This window comes from Balaenoptera ricei, chromosome 20, assembly GCF_028023285.1.
Source record: "Balaenoptera ricei isolate mBalRic1 chromosome 20, mBalRic1.hap2, whole genome shotgun sequence".
Lineage (NCBI taxonomy): Eukaryota > Metazoa > Chordata > Mammalia > Artiodactyla > Balaenopteridae > Balaenoptera > Balaenoptera ricei.
In genome coordinates, this window is record NC_082658.1 from 6,704,952 (window position 1) to 6,722,723 (window position 17,772).

A 17,772-nucleotide genomic window follows, 5' to 3' on the forward strand; every position below is an offset into this window, starting at 1 on the left:
TGCTAGCGGGATTGGAAAACCATACAACCTCCATGGAGGGTAATTTGGCAATCTTTATGTAATGCACAGTTTCTTTGACCCAGCAATTCCACTTCTAGAAATGTGGCGTCTAGCTGTGCCTGTGCATTGGTGAAATGACAAGTGGCATTGTTTGTAAGAATGACAAGAGATTGGAGGTACCCTCCATAGGTCCACACTCATGGTATGCCCAGGTGATGGAATACAGCAGCCAGAACAAAGAATTAGAACCATGGATGTATGGATATGGAAACACACCCAGATGCATTGTAATGTGGGAAAACGCAAGAAAAGCAAAGCAGGAGAAGAATAGGTTATGAGGCTATCTGGTTTCAATTCTCGATGAGTGAATGAAATGGCATGCTACAATTTGGGTAAAAAAGGGTAAGAAAAACAGTATATATGCTTGTCTGGTTGTATGTACCGAAGAATCTCTCTGGATGGATACCCAAGAAACTGGTTTCATCGGTTTTCTAGAAGCAAACATTTTCATTATATACCTCTTTGTAACTTTAAACTTTTGAACTGTGTGAATATATGACCTATTGAAAAAGAAAATACAGTTTAAAGTATGTGCTCCCCACCTCCATAATGGAAAGGAATAGCTCCAGTACTTGAGAGGCAGCTACTAGTTCCAGGACAGCATGAGGTGGTGGAGGTCATTCTGTCTTATATTCACATGGTGTGTTATATTCTAATTTTGATGAAGTCTAATTTGTGATGTTTTTCTTTCTCTGTATTGTGCAATTGGCACCATGTGTGAGAACTCTTTTGCTTAACTCCAGGTCATGAAGATTTTCTCCTGTTTTCTTCTAAAATTTTATAGTTTTACATTTAGATCTATGATCCATTTTGAGTTAATTTGTGCACAAGGTGTGAATTTTAGGTCCCCCCTTTTTTTGCATACGAATGTCCAATTATTCCAGCACCAAGTGTTGAAAAGACCATCCTCTTCTAAGGTATTACTTTTGCCCCTTGGGTTTTTGTCTGTTTCTGGATTCTCTGTTCTCTCTCATCGACTGATGATGTCTGCCTGTTTGCTTACACCACATTTTCTTCATAACTGTGGTTTTGTAATGTCTTAAATTTGGGTAGGGACTTCCCTGGTGGCACAGTGGTTAAGAATCCGCCTGCCAATGCAGGGGACACGGGTTCGAGCTGTGGGCGGGGAAGATCCCACATGCCGCGGATCAACTAAGCCCGTGCGCCACAACTACTGAAGCCCGCGCGCCTAGAGCCCGTGCTCCGCAACAAGAAGCCACCGCAATGAGAAGCCTGTGCACCACAACGAAGAGTAGCCCCCGCTCGCCGCAACTAGAGAAAGCCCACGCACAGCAACGAAGACCCAACACAGCCAAATAAATAAATAAATTTTTAAAAAACTGAATAATCTATTTAAAAAAAAAATAAAGTTGGGTAGAATGATTTTAAGTCCTACCACTTTATTCTTCTTTTTCAAAATTGTTTTGGCTATTCCGATTCCTTTGCCTGTCCATATAAATTTTACAAACATCTTGTCTCTATACAATCTTTCCTTGTATTTATAGATCTAGAGTGTTTCCAACACACCAAGCAATTCTCCAGTCCCCAGAGGACACCAACAGAGTGTCCTACAACTTTAGCTCAGTTCTGACATTATCCACCAGAAGATAGCATCAGATCCCACAGCGTAAGGGTTCAGTCCCACCCAACTCCCACCCCGCCATCCCCACCCCCGCTTTAGACACCAGTTGCAAGTCCATGTTATTACATGTACTTCTGACCATCCAGCTATGAATCCGAGGTTCCCATGACTCCCTTTTTGGGTTTGATTAATTGGCTAAAGCACTTCACAGAGCTCAGGAAAACAGTTTACTTGGTAGAATACTGGTTTATTACAAAAGACATTATAAAGGATACAAATGAACCACTAGATGAAGAAGTACATAGGGTGAAGTCCCGAAGGGCGCCAAGCTCAGGAGCTTCTGTCCCTGTGGATCTGGGGTGCATCATGCTCCTGGCACGTGAAGGCACCACTCCAGAAGCTCATCAAGTTTGTTGTTCAAGAGTTTTTCTGCAGCTTATCTCCAGCTCTGCTCCCCAGTGGTAGATGGAGCTGAAAGCTGCAACCTTCTATTCGCTTGGTCTTCCTGGTGACCAGCCCCATCCAGAGGCTATGTAGGGATCCCACCCTAGGGCACCTCATCAGCACCAACTCAGTTGTGTTCCAAAGGGCTTGTTACGAATCACAAAAGATACTCCTATCACTTAGGAAATTAAAAGTGTTTCAGGAGCTCTGTGTCTAGAACAGAAGACAAAGACCAAATATATTTCTTATTATACCACCAGGTATAGACTTGTGCTACCCCAACTCTCTTTGTTCTAGGTAGGACTTTGACACTCAGATCAGACTTTGAGGGGGTTCTAAAGGTGGGAGAAATGCGAAATTTATAGAAAAACTCAAAACCGGACATTCACCTGCTTCCTGGGAGAACAGATTGTATTTTACCTGAGGAACACAAAGAATGCAAATTTGCTTTCTTTTACTCACTGAGTTGGTAAGTGGTTACAAAAAGATTCACAGACTGCTGAATGCTCCCCTCTAGGCTGCAAGGCCAAGTCTATTCACTCTTTGACAGCAAAATGATCACAACACTTCTGACTTCACCTGCAAGATATTACTTATCCATTGGAAACATGTTTTTCATCAAGGTCAAAGAACTAAAGTGGAGAGGGAATCTGTGTGGTCTTCTTCTGTGATTGTCAAGTCTGAATATACTGCCCTCCAATTCTCTGGTTTCTAGAATAGACAAGGCTGCAGCTCAACATGGAAGCTAAGGGCGGAGTTGAAGTGGGAGTAGGTCCCGCCTGCTCCACTGGTCCCTCTGGAGCCTGGCGTCGGGACCACCTTCTCCCCATGGCCTCCTTCCTGTGACTGGAGCCCTCGTTGTCCTTCAGCCCCTCCGCTCCCAAGTCCTCTGCTCTTGCGCTAGACCTGGGGCCCATGCTGCTCCCCTGTAAACTGTCCACTTTGCTATCGGCCCTGCCCGTCTCGTGGAATTGTGGTGAGGTTCAAATGATCAAGCACAGAAAACATCTGGAAAGCTACAGCCCAAACTGGCTCCTGTAGGGAATGGAAGGGGGAAGTGGAGAAGAGAGATCAGGGACATCCCTCATCTTCAAACGACTCTGATCTTGTTTCAAATTTTTTTTTAACAATTATGAATTCCTTTCGTGATTAAAAAAAGAGTTTAGAAATGTTTACAGTGACTAAATATGTTACTGTAATAATGTATTTTGTGGTCTTCAAAGAGTTTCCAGCCTTGTTAAGCTGCCAGCTACTCTGCTATGCCTGTGTGGGGGTCGGTTGGCCCAGCTGTGGATGCCAATGAGATCAGCTGGGGTGGAACCTGGGTTCCAGGGGAGGTGGGGGCTAGAGGTGTGGCCCCATGGGGCTGTGAGGATGGCTCCTCCTTCCTCCCTCTGAGCTCCCAGGTATGGGACATGTGTTTCTCCCTGGCTGTCTGGCCAGACCAGCTTGCAGGCAGGAGCTGCGGTGCCAGAGAGAAGGATGATACAGAACAGAATGGAGTCAGCACAGAACACATTTTTAAAAAATCAATCGCCGGGACAGCAGCCCACCAGAGTAAGGGAGCTGGGCGCCAAGGCCATCATCCCAAGAAGCCAGCTTGCAGCTGCGGGTTCTGGGCATACTGATGGCTCAGCAGATACTGGGGCCAGCCTTGGCCAACTGTATTCAGTGCCCAAGGGCACAGCCAGGGGCTGGCACACCTTCACCAGGAAGTGAGGAGGAATGGAGCCGTGTGCATTTGTACTTGTTTATTTGCTGTTTGAAGCTCCTCGCACGTGGGTGTGGGTGTGAATTTCCCCATGTGGCTGGAGTCCGCCCAGGACAAGCACTTCCTTGCTCACAGCCCCTCCCAGGTCTGGGAAAGTGGCTGGGGGCACGGTCCATGGAGAACCCAGGAGACCACAGGAGCAAGAAAAGGGACCTGATAAGGAGACTACTGTTGTTCCTAACAGGGGCGGTCCCCACCCACTGTCACTCTGCTCATGATAGGAGGGCAGGTCCCCAGGATGACTCCGAAGAAGTGGGAGAGAGGCAGGGACGGCAGGGAGCCCAGGGCCCTCCAGCGAGCTGAGTACACCCGGTCACACTGAGCTCAAGTAACAGTGGCTCTCACCCCTCCGGAATTTACCTCCTGTCCCTCAGGCTCCGCAGTCATTTGGTTAGTAAGTGACAGCAGCTCACCGGAAATTCTTCATGTGCTGGGAACAAGTTCTATCCATTCCTCCTGGGCTGCCCAGGACCTGTTGGACAGAGGGAACCGGTGGTTCTCTGCTGGGGACTGCAGCTGCCCAGTGACCAATGGCTCAGGGCAGGAGTAAGAAACAACCCAGGTCCGGAGTCAGCACCACTTAAGACCTCAACCCGCTCTCATTCTGAACAAGTCCAGCCCATCAGGTTGGGAGAGACACCCAAACATCCCCTCCAACAGACTGTCGCTTACTCAAAACACAAATCTCCTCTATCAGCCCAAACAGAAATCATCATGCAGAGGGCAGCTTGAGGGCTTCCCTAATTCAGGAGCCAGCAGTTTGTTTTTTATGTTTTTTTATAAATTTATTTATTTTATTTTATTTTTTTTGGCTGTATTGGGTCTTTGTTGCTGCACGTGGGCTTTGCTCTGCTTGCGGAGGGCAGGGGCCACTCTTCGTTGTGGTGTGCAGGCTTCTCATTGCAGTGGCTTCTCTTGTTGCGGAGCACGGGCTCTAGGCGCGCGGGCTTCAGTACTTGTGGCACACGGGCTCAGTAGTTGCGGCACATGGGCTCAGTAGTTGTGGCTCATGGGCTCTAGAGTGCAGGCTCAATAGTTGTGGCACTTGGGCTTAGTTGCTCTGCGGCATGTGGGATCTTCCCCGACCAGGGCTCGAACCCGTGTCCTGCATTGGCAGGCGGATTCCTAACCACTGCGCCACCAGGGAAGCCTGCCAACAGTTTTTGTAAAGGACCAGAGAGCAAAGACTTTTGACTTTGTGGCCACGTGGTCTCCATCACAACTACTCAACTCTGCCATTGCGGCATGAACACAGACAGACAATACATCAACAAATGGCTGTGGCTGTGTCCCAATAAAACTTTATTTATAAAAATGGGCCAAGGGCCAGATTTGGCCTGTGGAGTATAGTTTGCTGACCCCTGTTGTAATTCACCAGACCCCTGCTCAGGCAGGTCTGAGCAGCCTTTAAGACTGGCCATCCTCCCTAAACTCTGGACCTGCAGTATCCCTCAAGAGCCCAGATGTCCATCACTGCAGAGAGGAGAGTTTGTATGGGGGGAGAGGAAGCAGATGTTTGCTGAACTGAGCCCTCCACCCCGACCCCGGAAATCACTTCACCTTTGCCCAATTTAATTAAACCTGATCAGATATCTCCCCAGTGAACAAGTGTTTGTGGCTCCATAAATCACCAAGGTAGGCCCCTTACTTACAGAGATGAACAAGGAGTGACCCTTCTGCAGGGGGTATGTGAGTCTAGAGAAAAAGCTGGAAGCCTGAGGAGGGACCATGGGGCTTAGGATCAAGCTGCTGTGGGAAAAAATGGGTTCAAGTCTCAGAGCTGCTGTCACTTACTAACCAAATGACCTTGAGCAAGTTACTTAATCTCTCTAGGCTTTATACTTTCCTTGATTTATAAAATGGAGATAAAAACAGTCCTTGGTTCCTGGAGCCCTGAGGTTTAGATCAGATAATACATGCAAAGCATTTAACAACTAACATTTTGGGGGCAGGGCCGTACCTGCAGCTATGGCTGTTAACTTACTCAATGGGCATCTTCCATGTGTCAGACCTGTACTAGGAACTGCTAGGTTAAATCTTATTTAATGCTCATAGCAACCCTATGAGGTAGCTCTTATTATCTCCATGTTACAGGTAAGGAAACTGAGTCTCAGAGAAGTAATAATTCACCCCAGGGCACACAGAGTTAGTTATAGTCAAAAGGGAAGTGTGAAAAAAGAATCTGAAAAAAAAAATAGCTATATATGTATGTATAACTGAATCACTTTGCTGTATACCTGAAACTAACACAACACTGTAAATCAACTATAGTTCAATAAAAACAAATAAAGGTTTTTTTTTAAAGGGAAGCATGATATACAAGAAGAAATGTACAAGAAGAAAAGGATGGGAGTGGGCAAGGGAGCTGCGGAACGTCTGAAGGCAGTGGGCAGGGAAGCAGCTCCATTGGAATAACTGCGTTTTCACTTTCTGGGGAGGAAGAGGGAGTTGCCTCTGAGCCTGTCTCTTGTACACCTGCCAGTCTTTCCCAGGAAAGGACAGGTTCTTTGGGGGTTGTTGGGTGTATATCCCAGTGCCCCCTGTACTGGGTTGGGTGGTGTCTCTCAAAAATTCACATCCACTCACCTGGAAACCCAGGTCATGACCTTATTTGGAAATAGGGTCTTCACAGACAAAACCACAGTCAGGATTGACATGGGATCAGACTGGATTAAGATGGGCCCTAAATCAAATGAGGGTGTCCTTGTAAGAACCAGAAAAGGAAACATGGCAGGCGACTTAGGGACAATGGTGATGTGGAGATGGAGGCAGAGACTGGAGTGATGTGCCTACAAGCCAAGGATTGCCGGCAGCCTCCAGAAGCTGGGAGAGGCTGGAAAGATCCTTCTCTAGAGCCTTCAGAAAGAGTGTGGCTCTGACGACACCTGGATTTCAGACTTCTGGCCTCCAGAACTGTGAGAGATTAAATTTCTGTTCTTTGAAGGCTCCCAGTTTGTGATAATTTGTTACAGCAGCTGCAGGAAATTAACACACCATGTGTGAACTTTTGAGGGTAGTTCCTGGTGTCCAGGTGCCCGGCACACTCTGAGGTCCACAATGATGTTAGTAGGATAAGAGAAGGGACAGGGAAAGGACACAGGAAGGGAGAAATCCACCGGTGGGCCAGGGTGGGTTTGGAAAGCCAGGGAGTGTAATGCAAGTTTAAGGGAAGCCACTGCTAGGAGCCAGGAATAGGGGTGAAGTTAGGAAATAAATGGGAGGCGAGGCTGGCCAAGCAAGGATTCATCTCCTCTCTGCCTGAGAACTGCAAATAAACGGGGCTGGTGACAAGTTCTTCATTAAAGAAAGATGGCGCATTCAATGAATGCATTGTTTGGTCGGCTTCCCTCTTCCATTTCAAGCTGCCCTCACCACCCCCACACCAGGGCCTGTGCCTGCACAGCTGTCCAGCAGACAATCTGAAACCACTCCCACGAAGCCATTCAACTTCTAGGTCAGGATGTGGGAGTAAAACCAGGCTAGACGGTGGCCATGTATAGACCTCTATGCTGTGGCTCTGATCTTGGTGCCCCAGGGCCTGTACTCTACCAGGATTCCCATTGTCCAGGGCAAGCCAGCAGCACCTGGGTGACAAGGGAGGGGACTAAGGTTTCCCAGCAGGTTTTCGATTGAGAGGTTTCTTCCTGCCCCCACACTTCACCAAAGGCTGTTGTCATAGCAACAGCCCCTCTAAGCTGGACAGCTCAGGAGCCTGAGTAGTGGGACTGTTCCTTAATCCGAGTGGTAGCTTGTCTCAAAGATGGTGACCAGGGACTTCCCTGGTGGCACAGTGGTTAAGAATCCGCCTGCCAATGCAGGGGACACAGGTTCGAACCCTGGTCCAGGAAGATCCCACATGCCACAGAGCAACTGAGCCCATGTGCCACAACTACTGAGCCTGTGCTCCAGAGACCTCAAGCCACAACTACTGAGCCCGCGTGCCACAACTATTGAAGCCCACGAGCCTAGAGCCCATGCTCCACAGCAAGAGAAGCTACCGCATTGAGACGCCCACGCACCACAACAAAGAGTAGCCCCCGCTAGATGCAACTAGAGGAAGCCCGTGTACAGCAACAAAGACCCAGTGTAGCCAAAAATAAATTAATTAATTAACTAAAAAAAAAAAGATGGTGGCCATCACTTCCTGCCCTCCTATGTTCATACGACTGCCCCATTGGGAGGTAGAGTTCATTTCTCCACTCCCTTGTAGCCACGCTGCCCTGTGGCTGCTTTGACCAAGAGAATATGGCAGAAGGGATGCTGAGCCATATCCACACCCAACTCTTGAGAGGACCGGCCATTTCTACCTGCTCTTGGAGTTGTGAGCTGCCACTTAAGAAGCCAGGGACAGGAGATTGGTTCAAGATGGTGGAGTAGAAGGACGTGCACTCACTCCCTCTTGCGAGAGCACCGGAATCACAACTAACTGCTGAACAATCATCGACAGGAAGACACTGGAACTCACCAAAAAAGATGTCCCACATCCAGAGACAAAGGAGAAGCCACAATGAGATGGTAGGAGGGGCACAATCACAATAAAATCAAATCCCATAACAGCTGGATGGGTGACTCACAAACTGGAGAACACTTATACCACAGAAGTCCACCCACTGGAGTGAAGGAGCCCCACATCAGGTTTCCCAACCTGGGAGTCTGGCAATGGGAGGAGGAATTCCTAGAGAATCAGACTTTGAAGGCTAGCAGGATTTGATTGCAGGACTTCGATAGGACTGGGGGAACAGAGACTCCACTCTTGGAGGGCACACACAAAGTAGTGTGTGTATCGGGACCCAGGGGAAGGAGCAGTGACCCCACAGGAGACTGAACCAGATCTACCTGCTAGTGTTGGAGGGTCTCCAGCAGAGGCAGGGGGTGGCTGTGGCTCACAATGGGGACAAGGACACTGGCAGCAGAAGTTCTGGGAAGTACTCCTTGGCATTAGCCCTCCCAGAGTCCGCCATTAGCCCCACCAAAGAGCCAGGTAGGCTCCATTGCAGGGTCGCCTCAGATCAAACAACCAACAGGGAGGGAACCCAGCCCCACCCATCAGCAGACAAGTGGGTTAAAGTTTTACTGAGCTCTGCCCAACAGAGCAACACCCAGCTCTACCCACCATCAGGAAGCTTGCACAGCCCTCTTAGATAGCCTCATCCACCAGAGGGCAGACAGCAGAAGCAAGAAGAACTACAATTCTGCAGCCTGTGGAGGGAAAACCATAGTCACAGAAAGATAGACAAAATGAAAAGGCAGAGGACTTTGTACCAGATGAAGGAACAAGATAAAACCCCAGAAAAACAACTAAATGAAGTGGAGATAGGCAACCTTCCAGAAAAAGAACTCAGAATAATGATAGTGAAGATGATCCAGGACCTCGGAAAAAGAATGGAGGCAAAGATCGAGAAGATGCAAGAAATGTTTAACAAAGATCTAGAAGAATTAAAAAACAAACAAACAGAGATGAACAACACAATAACTGAAATGAAAACTACACTAGAAGGAATCAATAGCAGAATAACTGAGGCAGAAGAACGGATGAGTGACCTGGAAGACAGAATGGTGAAATTCACTGCTTCGGAACAGAATAAAGAAAAAAGAATGAAAAAAAATGAAGACAGCCTAAGAGACCTCTGGGACAACATTAAACGCAACAACATTCGCGTTATAAGGGTCCCAGAAGGAGGAGAGAGAGAAAGGACCCAAGAAAATAGAAGAGGTTATAGTTGAAAACTTCCCTAACACGGGCAAGGAAATAGCCACCCAAGTCCAGGAAGAGCAGAGAGTCCCATACAGGATAAACCTAAGGAGAAACACGCCAAGACACATAGTAATCAAACTGGCAAAAATTAAAGACAAAGAAAAATTATTGAAAGCAGCAAGGGAAAAACGACAAATAACATACACAGGAACTCCCATAAAGTTAACAGCTGATTTCTCAGCAGAAACTCTACAAGCCGGACGGGAGTGGCATGATATACTTAAAGTGATGACAGGGAAGAACCTACAACCAAGATTACTCTACCCGGCAAGGATCTCATTCAGATACGATGGAGAAATCAAAAGCTTTACAGACAGGCAAAAGCTAAGAGAATTCAGCACCACGAAAAAAGCTCTACAACAAATGCTAAAGGAACTTCTCTAAGTGGGAAACACAAGAGAAGAAAAGGACCTACAAAAACAAACCCATAACAATTAAGAAAATGGTAATAAGAACATACATATCGATAATTACCTTAAACATGAATGGATTAAATGCTCCAACCAAAAGATACAAGCTTGCTGAATGGATACAAAAATAAGACCCATATATATGCTGTCTACAAGAGACTCACTTCAGACCTAGGGACACATTCAGACTGAAAGTGAGGGGATGGAAAAAGATATTCCATGCAAATGGAAATCAAAAGAAAGCTGGAGTAGCAATACTCATATCAGATAAAATAGACTTTAAAATAAAGAATGTTACAAGAGACAAGGAAGGACACTACATAATGATCAAGGGATCAATCCAAGAAGATATAACAATTATAAATATATATGCACCCAACGTAGGAGCACCTCAATACATAAGGCAACTGCTAACAGCTATAAAAGAGGAAACTGACAGTAACACAATAATAGTGGGGAACTTAAAAATAAAATAAAATAAAATAAGATAAAAAAGACCCAATGCAGCCCAAAATGAATGAATAAATAAATAAAAATTTAATAAAAAAAATAGTGGGGAACTTTAACACCTCACTTACCCCAATGGACAGATCATCCAAACAGAAAATTAATAAGGAAACACAAGCTTTAAATGACACAAGAGACCAGATAGATTTAATTGATATTTATAGGACATTCCATCCAAAAACAGCAGATAACACTTTCTTCTCAAGTGCACACAGAACATTCTCCAGCATACAACACATCTTGGGTCACAAATCAAGCCTCAGTAAATTTAAGAAAATTGAAATCATATCAAGCATCTTTTCTGACCACAACGCTAGGAGATTAGAAATCAATTACAGGGAAAAAAATGTAAAAAACACAAACACATGGAGGTTAAACAATACTTTACTAAATAACCAAGAGGTCACTGAAGAAATCAAAGAGGAAATAAAAAAATACCTAGAGACAAATGATAATGAAAACACTACGATCCAAAACCTATGGGATGCAGCAAAAGCAGTTCTAAGAGGGAATTTTATAGCTATACAAGCCTACCTCAAGAAACCAGAAAAATCTCAAATAAACAATCTAACCTTACACCAAAAGGAACTAGAGATAGAAGAACAAATAAAACCCAAAGTTAGCAGAAGGAAAGAAATCATAAAGATCAGAGCAGAAGTTAATGAAATAGAAACAAAGAAAACAATAGCAAAGATCAATAAAACTAAATCTGGTTCTTTGAGAAGATAAAAAAAATTGATAAACCATTAGCCAGACTCATGAAGAAAAAGAGGGAGGACTTCCCTGGTGGCTCAGTGGTTAAGAATCCGCCTGCCAATTCAGGGGACACAGGTTTGAGCCCTGGTCCAGGAAGATCCCACATGCTGCGGAGCAACTAAGTCCGTGCACCACAACTACTGAGCCTGTGCTCTAGAGCCCATGAGCCACAACTACTGAGCCCGCATGCCACAACTACTGAAGCCCGCGCACCTAGAGCCCGTGCTCCACAACAAGAGAAGCCACCGCAATGAGAAGCCTGCGCACCGCAACGAAGAGTAGCTCCCACTCGCCGCAACTAGAGAAAGCCCTCATGCAGCAACGAAGACCCAACACAGCCAAAAATAAATAAATGAAAGAAAGAAAGAAAAAAGAAAGAAAGGAAGGAAGGAAGAAAAAGAGGGAGAGGACTGAAATCAATAAAATTAGAAATGAAAAAGGAGAAGTTACAACAGACACCACAGAAATACAAAGCATCCTAAGAGACTACTACAAGAAACTCTATGCCAATAAAATGGACAACCTGGAAAAAATGGACAAATTCTTAGAAAGGTATAACCTCCAAGACTGAACCAGGAAGAAATAGAAAATATGAACAGACCAATCACAAGTAATGAAATTGAAACTGTGATTAAAAATCTTCCAACAAACAAAAGTCCAGGACCAGATGGCTTCACAGGTGAATTCTATCAAACATTTAGAGAAGAACTAACACCCATCCTTCTCAAACTCTTCCAAAAAATTACAGAGGAAGGAACACTCCCAAACTCATTCTGTGAGGCAACCATCACCTTGATACCAAAACCAGACAAAGATACTACAAAAAAAGAAAATTACAGACCAATATCACTGATGAATATAGATGCAAAAATCCTCATCAAAATACTAGCAAACAGAATCCAACAACACACTAAAGAGATCATACACCATGATCAAGTGGGATTTATCCCAGGGATGCAAGGATTCTTCAATATACACAAATCAATCAATGTGATACACCATATTAACAAACTGAAGAATAAAAACCATATGATCATCTCAATAGATGCAGAAAAAGCTTTTGACAAAATTCAACACCCATTTATGATAAAAACTCTCCAGAAAGTGGGCATAGAGAGAACCTACCTCAACATAATAAAGGCCATATATGACAAACCCACAGGAAACATCATTCTTAATGGCAAAAAACTGAAAGCATTTCTTCTAAGATCAGGAAGAAGACAAGGATGTCCAGTCTTGCCACTATTATTCAACATAGTTTTGGAAGTCCTAGCCACGGCAATCAGAGAAGAAAAAGAAATAAAAGGAATATAAAATGGAAAAGAAGAAGTAAAACTGTCACTGTTTGCAGATGACATGATACTATACATAGAGAATCCTAAAGATGCCACCAGAAAACTACTAGAGCTAATCAATGAATTTGGTAAAGTTGCAGGATACAAAATTAATGCACAGAAATCTCTTGCATTCCTATACACTAATGATGAAAAATCTGAAAGAGAAATTAAGGAAACACTCTCATTTACCATTGCAACAGAAAGAATAAAATGCCTAGGAATAAATCTACCTAGGGAGACAAAAGACCTGTATGCCGTAAACTATAAGACACTGTTGAACGAAATTAAAGATGATACAAACAGATGGAGAGATATACCATGTTCTTGGATTGGAAGAATCAATATTGTGAAAATGACTATACTACCCAAAGCAATCTACAGATTCAATGCAATCCCTATCAAATTACCAATGGCATTTTTTACAGAACTAGAACAAAAAATCTTAAAATTTGTATGGAGACACCAAAGAACCCAAATAGCCAAAGCAGTATTGAGGGGAAAAAACGGAGCTGGAGGAATCATACTCCCTGACTTCAGACTATACTACAAAGCTACAGTAATCAAGACAATATGGTACTGGCACAAAAACAGAAATATAGATCAATGGAACAAGATAGAAAGCCCAGAGATAAACCCACGCACCTATGGTCAACTCATCTATGACAAAGGAGGCAAGGATATACAATGGAGAAAAGACAGTCTCTTCAATAAGTGGTGCTGGGAAAACTGGACAGCTACATGTAAAAGAATGAAATTAGAACACTCCCTAACACCATACACAAAAATAAACTCAAAATGGATTAGAGACATAAATGTAAGACCAGACACTATAAAACTCTTAGAGGAAAACATAGGAAGAACACTCTTTGACATAAACCACAGCAAGATCTTTTTTGATCCACCTCCTAGAGTAATGGAAATAAAAACAAAAATAAACAAATGGGACCTAATGAAACTTAAAAGCTTTTGCAAAGCTTTTAGGCAGAAGACCTAAATAGACATTTCTTCAAAGAGGACATACAGATGGCCGAGAAGCACATGAAAAGCTGCTCAACATCACTAACTAGTAAAGAAATGCAAATCAAAACTACAATGAGGTATCACCTCACACCACTTAGAATGGGCATAATCAGAAAATCTACAAACAACAAATGCTGGAGAGGATGTGGAGAAAAGGGAACCCTCTTGCACTGTTGGTGGGAATGTAAACTGATACAGCCACTATGGAGAACAGTATGGAGGTTCATTAAAAAACTAAAAATAGAATGACCCAGCAATCCCACTACTGGACATATATGCAGAGAAAACCATAATTCAAAAAGACACATGCACCCCAATATTCATTGCAGCACTACTTACCATAGTCAGGTCATGGAAGCAACCCAAATGCCCATCGACAGATGAATGGATAAAGAAGATGTGGTACATATATACAATGGAATATTACTCAGCCATAAAAAGGAATGAAATTGGGTCATTTGTAGAGACGTGGATGGATCTAGAGACTGTCATACAGAGTGAAGTAAGTCAGAAAGAGAAAAACAAATATCGTATATTAACGCATATGTGTGGAACCTAGAAAAATGGTTCAGATGAACCAGTTTGCAAGGCAGAAATAGAGACACAGATGTAGAGGACAAATGCATGTACACCAAGGGGGGAAAGTGGTGGTGGGGGTGGGGGTGGGATGAATTGGGAGATTGGGATTGACATATATACACTAATATGTATAAAATGGATAACTAATAAGAACCTGCTATATAAAAAATAAATAAAACAAAATTCAAAAATTGAAAAAGAAAAAGAAACCAGGGACATTAAGAATCTGCCTGCCAATGCAGGGGACACGGGTTCGATTCCTGGTCCGGGAAGATCCCACATGCCACGGAGCAACTAAGCCCGTGTGCCACAACTACTGAAGCCCGCACACCTAGAGCCCGTATTCCACAACAAGAGAAGCCATCGCAATGAGAAGCCCGTACACCACATCGAAGTGTAGCCCCTGCTCGCCTCAACTAGAGAAAGCCCACTCGCAGCAACAAAGACCCAACACAGCCAAAAATAAATTAATTAATTTTTTAAAAAAAAAAGGAAGCCAGGGACATACTGCTGGACAGAGAGGCCACGTAGGGGAGCCCTGAGCTTCCACCTCAGACATCCAGCCCAGTTGGGCCTTCAGATGACCACAGCCCCAGGTGCTCTCTGATACAGCTGCACAGAGGCCCCACTCCCATGGCCAAGGAAGAATGGGCCAATTGAACCCCATCAACCCACACAACCATGAGAGACAAAAATATTGTTTTAAGCCTCTACATTTGGCAGTAGTTTGTTTACGCAGCTCTCAGTGGTAGGAATACTCTGAAAGAGTAACCCCAGTCTTATTCCCTGGCTACTTTGGGGCAACTGAACCGCCCCCACCCCATACTCCAAGTCCATGATCCCTCATTGATGATTTGGCCCAGTGGTGTCCCTGGTAACCGGCCCTGGTTACGAGGCTGAGTTGTTGGGTGGTGCTGCTCCTCCTAGGATTGGTAGGAAGTCTTTACATTAAAATCAACAAATATCTGTAAAGCAGCTAGGAGGTCTGTGGCACTCTGAGGAGCTCAAAGAGACATACAACACTTTTTGTTTGAAGAGCGTTAAATAGCTTAGCAAGCATGCTAACTTATTGAACATCGTTTTACCCGTGACAACCATGAAAGAGCAAGGCAGGCATCATTCCTTTTGTTCCTGAACAGGAAAGTACACAAGACCACACAAATAGAAGCAGCAGAGCCAGAGCTGAAAGCCAAGTCACCTGGCTAACTACCTGTCCACAGCCCTCCTTCGCGCTGTACCCTGATTTTCCCCAAACCATCCAGATAGCAGTTTGGGGCTCGGTCAGGCCCATTTTCCCAGGTCAAAGGAACAGAAAGCTGGGGAAGAGAAAGTGACCACAGGTGCAACATATGTGTTATAATTATGGGCCCTAAATTTACTTTCCAGAGTTCTGCCCTTAGTTGTAATAACTTGGCAGTTATTTACCTTGCTGAGCCTGTCTCTGTCCCTGTAAAGGGAGATGCACTTCTGCAGACAGCTGCTGTGAACCCAGGGGGAGGGCGGGCTCTTGCGACTGTCTCCAAGGACAGAGCACGTGGAAGTGGCCCTCGGGGATTCTGGAAGCTAGGTCACCAAATGCAAGCTCTCCGCCTTGCTCTGCATGAGTAGTGTGACCTCCCCTCGCAGCCATGCTGTGAGGAAGCCCAAATCAGCCCACATGGGGAGAACCGCCCAGCCAAGCCTTTTCCGAATTCCTAACCCAAAGAAACCATGAAAGATAAGAAGATGGCGGCTGTTGCTTGAAGTCACTAAGTCTGGGGGGTATTTGCTGCACAGCAATAGATAACTGGAAGAGACTGGGTTGGCGGGGGGCAGTTAGTAGGTTGAATGGTGTCTCTACCTCCCCTTCTCCCCAGCCAAAAAAACAAACAAACAAACAAGAAAAGATACATTCCCCTGGAACCTCAGAATGTGACCCTATTTGGAATAAGGGTCTTTGCAGATATAATTAAGATAAAGATCTTGAGGGAGTTCCCTGGTGGTCTACTGGTTAGGATTCAACGCTTTCACTGCTGTGGCCTGGGTTCAGTCGCTGGTTGGGGAACTGAGATGATCCCGCAAGCCCCACGGCACAGCCAAAAATAAAAGACAAAGATCTTGAATATGAGATCATCCTGGATTGGGATGGGCCCTACATCCAGTGACAAGTGTCCTTATAAGAGACAGAAAAGAAGACACAGAGACACAGGAGCTGTGAAGCCAGAGGCAGAGATTGGAACAAGGCTGCCACCAGCCAAGGAATGCCCGGAGTCACCAGAGCTATAAAAGGCAAAGGAAAGAACGAAAAATAAATTTTAAAAAAGGCAAAGGAAAGAACGAAAAATAAATTTTAAAAAAGGCAAAGGAAAGAACGAAAAATAAATTTTAAAAAAGGCAAAGGAAAGAACGAAAAATAAATTTTAAAAAAGGCAAAGGAAAGAACGAAAAATAAATTTTAAAAAAGGCAAGGAAAGAACGAAAAATAAATTTTAAAAAAGGCAAAGGAAAGAACGAAAAATAAATTTTAAAAAAGGCAAAGGAAAGAACGAAAAATAAATTTTAAAAAAGGCAAGGAAAGAACGAAAAATAAATTTTAAAAAAGGCAAGGAAAGAACGAAAAATAAATTTTAAAAAAGGCAAGGAAAGAACGAAAAATAAATTTTAAAAAAGGCAAAGGAAAGAACGAAAAATAAATTTTAAAAAAGGCAAGGAAAGAACGAAAAATAAATTTTAAAAAAGGCAAGGAAAGAACGAAAAATAAATTTTAAAAAAGGCAAGGAAAGAACGAAAAATAAATTTTAAAAAAGGCAAAGGAAAGAACGAAAAATAAATTTTAAAAAAGGCAAAGGAAAGAACGAAAAATAAATTTTAAAAAAGGCAAGGAAAGAACGAAAAATAAATTTTAAAAAAGGCAAAGGAAAGAACGAAAAATAAATTTTAAAAAAGGCAAAGGAAAGAACGAAAAATAAATTTTAAAAAAGGCAAGGAAAGAACGAAAAATAAATTTTAAAAAAGGCAAGGAAAGAACGAAAAATAAATTTTAAAAAAGGCAAAGGAAAGAACGAAAAATAAATTTTAAAAAAGGCAAGGAAAGAACGAAAAATAAATTTTAAAAAAGGCAAGGAAAGAACGAAAAATAAATTTTAAAAAAGGCAAAGGAAAGAACGAAAAATAAATTTTAAAAAAGGCAAGGAAAGAACGAAAAATAAATTTTAAAAAAGGCAAGGAAAGAACGAAAAATAAATTTTAAAAAAGGCAAGGAAAGAACGAAAAATAAATTTTAAAAAAGGCAAGGAAAGAACGAAAAATAAATTTTAAAAAAGGCAAGGAAAGAACGAAAAATAAATTTTAAAAAAGGCAAGGAAAGAACGAAAAATAAATTTTAAAAAAGGCAAAGAACGAAAAATAAATTTTAAAAAAGGCAAGGAAAGAACGAAAAATAAATTTTAAAAAAGGCAAGGAAAGAACGAAAAATAAATTTTAAAAAAGGCAAGGAAGGATCCTCTCCCTAGAGCCTTCAAAGGGAGCATGGCCTTGCTGACACCTTGATTTTGGACTTCTAGCCTCCTGAA

The 17,772-nt window shown here is 43.4% G+C and overlaps 1 long non-coding RNA gene across 5 annotated transcripts in view; it reads right to left on the reverse strand.

Moving 5' to 3' along the window:
* LOC132355786 (uncharacterized) overlaps positions 1-17,772 on the reverse strand; it is a 46,896-nt gene that overhangs the window by 11,203 nt on the left and 17,921 nt on the right. For 4 of the 5 annotated variants that reach the window (XR_009499694.1, XR_009499691.1, XR_009499693.1 and 1 more), the window contains exon 2: positions 4,218-4,329. The exons of the other annotated variant lie outside the window; for it this stretch is intronic. This is a non-coding gene — a long non-coding RNA (uncharacterized LOC132355786). The remainder of the gene's footprint in view (positions 1-4,217; positions 4,330-17,772) is intronic. 5 annotated transcript variants of the gene reach the window in all.